This window comes from Thermobia domestica, chromosome 1 (assembly GCF_964235325.1).
Source record: "Thermobia domestica chromosome 1, izTheDome1.hap1.1, whole genome shotgun sequence".
Classification (NCBI taxonomy): domain Eukaryota; kingdom Metazoa; phylum Arthropoda; class Insecta; order Zygentoma; family Lepismatidae; genus Thermobia; species Thermobia domestica.
This window is the reverse complement of record NC_137454.1, coordinates 347969782-347977208: the sequence shown is the minus strand read 5'-3', so window position 1 is coordinate 347977208 and position 7427 is coordinate 347969782.

Here is a 7427-nt window from a genome sequence, read left to right as displayed (position 1 = left end):
TAATTCCTTATAACAAGATGAACCGTCAAGTCCTGCGAGAGATTTGTAACTTGTGTGATACTTTCTTCGGATACATTATGTTTTTGAAATGAGACTCTAAGAACGTAATTTTTTATAGTACATTAGAAACAAATTAACGAAGAAGGATCATTATAGTTTTCCATTATCGTGGCATGAACGAATCGGTGACTCATAGGCCGGTTAACAGATCGAATCGGGCGCTCATAGGACAGTTAACAGTTCCTGTCGCACATAAGATTGTCGCAAGTAGGACAACACCGCGGTGAACACACTTGCGCCAACGCGAAACGAAGCTTTTTATGCCGTCGGCGAAGAATTATGCTGGCTGCTAGCGAACAATTGCCGAACTGCTGCTTCCATCTCTGTGTCACAACTGTAGTGTTGGCCCTTAAGGTTAGTGTAAAGGGACAAGTTTTGCCGATAGATGTCACTACAGTCTTCGTATCTCTCCCATGTATTTTTTACCTTTCACGAAAATTTACAATTTCTTTTATAAATTTCAACCTAGAGACTTCAAATTTTTAGAGAAGGAACTTCATAACCTATTAAAGGGAATTCAACGATGAAGAAAACTTTAAATAAAATATCGGCACAGATTATTGTCTTCAATAAATTGTGAAGTTCCTTTTCTAAAAATTTGAAGTCTGTAGGTTGAAATTTGTAAGATATCTCGTGAATTTTCGTGAAAGATAAAAAATACATGGCAGAGATACGAAGACTGTAGTGTCATCTATCGGCAAAAATTGTCCCTTTAAACCAACCTTAAAATGATCCTTAAGTTTGGGAAAGAGGTAGAAGTCGTAAGGCGCAAGATCCGGACTATAGGCAGGATGAGGCAGAAGGCCAACAGCACTTTGCCAGCAGATGGGACAACTTTGAATTTTTGGTGGAAGAGAGAACGTGTGGTGGTACTTCATCGATTGACGCTTTGTTTCCTAATGGTCGTAATGGTGTAGCCACGACTCTTCGCTAGCCATGAATGTTCCTGAGCACACAACCTTCCACAGCCAGAAGTTCAATGACAGTCCACTGTATCAACTGGACGTCACCACTCCATGCCATGGAGTGCTCCCTTACCGCGGAACGAGAAAAGATTAGAAGGTGAAACAAGTGACATTCTATAGCTCAAACATCAATGCATTAATGATAAACAGTTCAGAATGTTTGCAGTACTATTGGCCAAGTGGTAGGCTTGGACGCATTACTTTCTGAGTCATATTCGTACTTATAGGGAGGGGACCGATGGCTCAGTGATTGAGTGTTACCTCTGATGCATTGGGTTCCTGATTCGATCCACGGTCATGTAAATTTGTGGTTTACAACATCGTGTCTGTGGATTTCCTCAGGGCACCCTCTTTTTTCTTTCACATCCCCATTCCACTGATTGTTCCATCATCACTCACTTGCTTTAATCACCCGTATCCCTAAACGTAATACGCATAAAAGTGGCACGTTTAACTGAAAGATCTCGTTTCATTTTTTTTTCATACTCTACATTACCATCTTGTTTGTATCCTAATAGAAAGATATTATTACTGTTTATCTTCAAACAATTAAAAGAAAATACATATACAATTTCTTTTCTCTTTATTGGAAATGAAGAAAGTGCATACCAACAATGAGAAGCAAGGACTTAATTGGCGAATAAACTTTGTCAACTGATTTTTCAGACACACTTTCATAAATACTTCTCAAAATGAGTTTTTCTTCAAAAAGCGGAATTCGTTCATAACGCACTGCGGCAGAGGATTACACGCGCTAGTAGCAATGCTTATAATTAAATGGAGGTTAAAAAAAAAAAAAAAACAGGACACATGTGGCGAAATTGAAAGCAGAAGCATTTTAAGATTACATGTTAGCAGCTTATCATGAACAATATAATTATACACAACATAAATAAATGTCTTTATAAAATGAGTTTTTTTTTTTAAATTATTTTATTGCAAACACGCAAGTTTAATCCTGTGAAACGTATGCCATTCTTTATTTAGAAAATATCTCTTTCTTTTCTCCGGTTTGGAGACACATGCATCATTAAAGCGTATGATTGTAAGGAAAGCAACTGGATATTTTCTTTTTTTAAAGGAAGGCATTCTTCCTTGCTTTCAATTAAGGAAAATTGTATGAATTTCACTTTATATAGCATGAAAACTAGTGAAAATATTTGAATTAGTTCATGCAGAAAGGACTTCAGTCACCACAATGGCGAAATTGAGTTAACAGCGGATTTTTGTTTCTATAGAGTCTAACATGTCATATTTCATAAACAGATGTCAACTTTGATTATTCTACGCAGAATGAGCTTGTTCTGCACTTTTTTAATTGCCTCAAAACTAAGTTTGTTTGATTAGAGCTCTTTTTGCATTATCTGATTCATTGTATTTTTAAACAATTTTTCTCACATTATGGAAAAGAGAAGAAAGAAATGAAATATTTTATTTATATCTTACTAGATGGTTGTACTCCCGTCCTTGCCGGATCTCAATTCAGAGAATACGCGACAAAACGTACTAGCGACAAAACGTACCACCGACAAAACGTACCACTTACCCTGAGGGATGCTTGTGAAGGGTTTTCTAAAAACACTTTAAATAATGACAAGCGACAAAACGTACCACTTGCCTGGAGGGCTACTTGCGAAGAGTCTTCCAATCAGCCATCAAATAATGACAGGCGACAAAACGTACCACTTGATAGGACGGTATATACGTATATATATCGGCCAAAATAAGGTTAAAAGTTGAACAGATTGGTGGTGAGAAAAGTACCGATGCAAGACCAAGACTAAGACTAAGGCTAAGACTAAGACCATGCCTGCAAGATTCTCGCCAGACCAAGACCAGCAAGAATCTTGCATATGCAATATTTGAATATTTGCTGATTTCCATCACACCTTATCCAGGCTTTGGACCAGGGACGGATAGGCATTATTAGAGGGGCACGGGCGCTTTCTCCCACAAGGGCCACCAGCATCTCAATGTCACAAATCAATTGCAGTTTTCTTTCTACAGTAAGTCAATAGTATTAACAATTGACAATTAAAACCTGATATTCTTTCATCAGTATATTATTCTGAATTGTTCAAAATATTATATGAAGTTCAAGGAGAACGTATACTATATTACAAAATTAGCAGATGTTTTAGTGTACTAGTTTTTGGTGCTACTGTATCTATCACTTTTGCATTCGAAATATTTTTTAATAAATCTTTTTCAATAGACATCAACATAAATGTTTTCAAATGTTCCTGAGACATGGTACTCGTTAGCCTATTTTTAATGTATTTCAGTTTATTTCAGTTTTGAAAAAATTATTTCACATGTTACCTGAGTTACGGGCAAAGTCAATAAAAATTTGTATGCTGGAAACTTGGATAAGTATTACTGCAAAATTTACAATTCTGCAAAATTAAAAAGCAGCACATTGGACAATTTTGCAACACGTTTTGCATTCGCTTTCCTTGTAAACAAATGTATTTTCTCCTAATTCTGAATCACTTGCACCATCAGCACAGTAATTTTTTTTTTTTCGGTTGTGCTCGTCATCAAGACTGACTTCCAAGGATATCCACGTCCTTCAAAAGTCCAAGAGAATACATTTATAGTATCCTTGGAAACTTCTTAACTGAAGTTTTTCAGAAAATATGTATGTTTATCGAAAGGCACGTCTGGAAGTCCTGTTACTTGGTTGAAGTGTCTAGGGTCCAAATAATCCGTAAAGTACATTGCTTCTTGAATCTTGAAGAAATACTCGAGACTACCATGTCCAATATTGTGTTGAATGAGCCGATGCAGTACCTGGTAATTGGATAGAAGCAGCTTCATCTTCATATTCACAGGAAAATCTTTGTCCATCTCTGAAGGCGAATTGTCGACAGGTCAATAAAAAAAGAAAAAAAGAAAAAAAGAAAGAAATCACGTTCTAAGTCTTCAAATTTGTTACTGGTCTGCAAAGCTTTAATGCTACATTCTTAACGGATTCAAAATCATCTCTCTACTTTTTCACTTGGAACAGAGTAGTCTGCACCATCCGATAGGACTACACTAGCAGCACCCTCTATTTGGAGATGGTTTGACAGAGAGGTCGTCACTTGAAATACCTTAAGGAACATTTGTGCTGTCCGAGTTGTTTTGAACTTGAAAAGATCTTTTATATATCCTTTGCTTTACACCTAGCTTTTGGTTTGATATTTTCTGTAGAAGCAATTTTCTTAATTGTTATGGTCTACTCTATACACAAAACACTTTCTGGGTTCGAAAAATGACCAAACTTTTTCTGAAAAACAGTGTGTTTTCTACCATTTGTTTCCGCAATAACTGTAAGACGCCTTTGTTAACATTTGATCTTCTAAATGTCCATTCGCTGATAAGACTCACGCATAAATATCGCACAGTCATTCAGCAGAACAATGACACAGAATCAATGCAATTTTTTGTCAGATCACATATGACATGATTGAGTATATGAGCGTAACACCACACGTGTAACTGAGTTTCTTAGTGGTTAAGCGGTTAGCGTATGCGCCTTTGTCGTGGGAGACCTGGGTTCGATTCCTGGCGGGAGCTCATGTGCTTCGGATTTCCCGTAAATCAGTATGTCCCGTCTCATATAGCCTCGCTGCTAAAAGGGCCGTTAAACTCAAAATCAACTGAATCACACGTGTAACTGATCATAGGTGAATTGAAAAAATCCGAATATTGTCCTTGCATGTTACTTGAGCCATCGGTTGAATTTCCAATACACTTCTTAATATCAAGGTTCAACTTCTGCAGAATTTCCAGCAGTAAACCGCAAAAGCACTGGCCTGTGGTAGATATGCATTTTACAATGACAACAATACTTTGTTTAACAACCATTTTAACAACATCCCGTAAAACAACAGAGCACTGGCCTGAAATTACTATATCTTGAGTGGTGTCTAATAAAGCGTTTCCCAACCTTTTTCAACTTGCGGCACACTACAGGTGTAACTTGAATTCTCGCGGCACATTTATGTAGATATTATTATTATTATTTGTAAATATAAAATACCGTGGTAATTTATTTCTGTGATTACTGATCTCCTCACAGAGAAGAAAGCTCGATAACTTGTTTTCGGTAAATTATTATGCTTATTTTTTATTCTAATTTAAAAATAGAAAACAATTGCAATGAGGTATATGAGACTCAGGTTTTTAGAAATATACTTTCTTTTTCGAAAACTGTATCCAACCTATCAGTAAGAAGGAAGATCACTAAATAACGAACAAACAAATAAATCTCTTTTACTTTTAAAACACATTTGTATGCATGTTTGATTTGTCGAAAAGATTGAATGATATTACGGAACAGTCTGCAACAATAAAGAAGCAATAATGGTCATAACAATGATAACAAATTCTTTTTTCAGCATTAAAAATGTACAGAAAAGTAACCGAGAATGAAAATTAAAATTGTAGATTCATAGTAATGTGAAATATATAGATTTTCCCTTATGTTTTGCAATTCGATTGCCATGAATTAATAATTTTATTCGGATTTCCTCGCGGTACACTGGTTGGGAAACGCTGGTCTAATAGAACAGAAAATATTGAAGCTTGAGAGACTTTTTTCGTAATATCTTCTCTGGTAAGTGTGTTGATAGCATTCAAAACATAATTCACCGTGTTTAGTAAAAGTTATGCGACCACTATCCGGCTTACTTCCTCGTATATGACTCTTCTAGGTGACCTTATCTAAATTACTTTTAAGCGGAAGATCAAATTTGCTTAAGAAAGGAATAATATCCAAAAAGTTTCCATGATCTATAGCTGTGTCTTTCAGTTTGTAGACTGCTACATTTCCTCTGTAAATGAGCCCTCTTTTACCAATGAGTTTCTGAACTTTGACAACTCGATATATTACCTGTCTGTTCTTCTCAGCCTTATACTGCCGTTGTTTTACTGTTCATGAGGAAGTAGTTTCTTAACATTATGTTCTCTTTTGTTAGATATGTAAGCACCTACATTGGCCTAATGTATTTTGGAAGACTCTTGTTCTATTACTCGCTGATAAACGTGTTTAATGTTACGTTTGTCACGTACAGAACCTTTAAGGGAAGTTTGTTCGATCTGGAGAATAATCTGTGAACACGGTGAAAAAAAATGCTTGAAGTGGTACGTTTTGTCGCGAATTAAATACCCGAAATGTTTTAATTAGTCCAAGACAGGTTGTAATTTATATAAGTGGTACGTTTTGTCGTGGAATAAATATCAGAAATGCTTTAATTAATCCATGACAGGTTGTCATTTATGACAGGTCGTCAAAAGTGGTACGTTTTGTCGCGAAAATTCAAGTGGTACGTTTTGTCGGGACACCAATTCAGAACCTGGATCAGGGGAGCACCCACAAAGGTTCGCCGGGTCTGGACTAGCTCCAAAACTCAATATATATTTGTACACTTTCTCAATAACTGTAGTTCTTAAGGGTCTTCACTACAGGGAAATTAAACTACCGCTAATTTTAAAGTTTTTTGTAATATCTTCAAAACAAATAAAAATATTTAAAAAGCAGAAACGTAGTGAACTAGACAATACGATTTTGCATGCAATACCTTTACCATAATTTACCTATGACAAAACATCGTTATTCTATGGAGAATACGCTTGTATGATACAATTGATGTAGTTCTAATAAATATAATTCTGCCATCTCTTTTTTTTCACTAATTCGACATTTTCTTTTTCTCTTCTGTGTGTATGCGTGTATAGCAGAGCACTAAACTGAAAGCTCTATTAAGGTGTAGGTGAGAATCATATAAATGAAAAGCTTATGCCTAATGTTTGTAATACGATAGACCCAGTAGCGTCAGTTCAGATTTTGCCAAGGGAGAGGGGACAAAATTGTTCACCGACTTAAGTGATTCACGTTTTTTATTAGTATCTTAGTACACCATTTATTAGAAAGCATAAATTTCTCAAATCCAGAGGTAGGAATTTGCCCTCACTGCCCTCCCTAAACAACAACCTTGGATAAAACTTCAAAACTTAATGGAGTGTGCCTGCAAAACGTGTGAAATGCCGCTAAACACAAACAATGTTTTGTTAAATTTTTCTGTGAATATCCTGAGTTCAGAGCTACTGTAAACCTATTTGTAATTCAGTATGGGAAGACGAATAACTATGAAATGAAATTTGAAATATTCAAGATATAGTACGTTGATTAAGAAACATCGTCCCGGGAATCAAACACGTGAAACTTCGAGCTCCAGTAGTGGACATCATTAATTCAATATAAAATTCTATTAAAATATTAAGAAACATCATACTGGGAATCAAACACATGAATATTTGAGCTTTAGTAGTGGAAATCTTTAATCGAACATAAAACTCTGCAGTAGTGCTGTAGAGCTTATGTTTCGATGATTCCGGGTTATCAGGTCTGTCCAT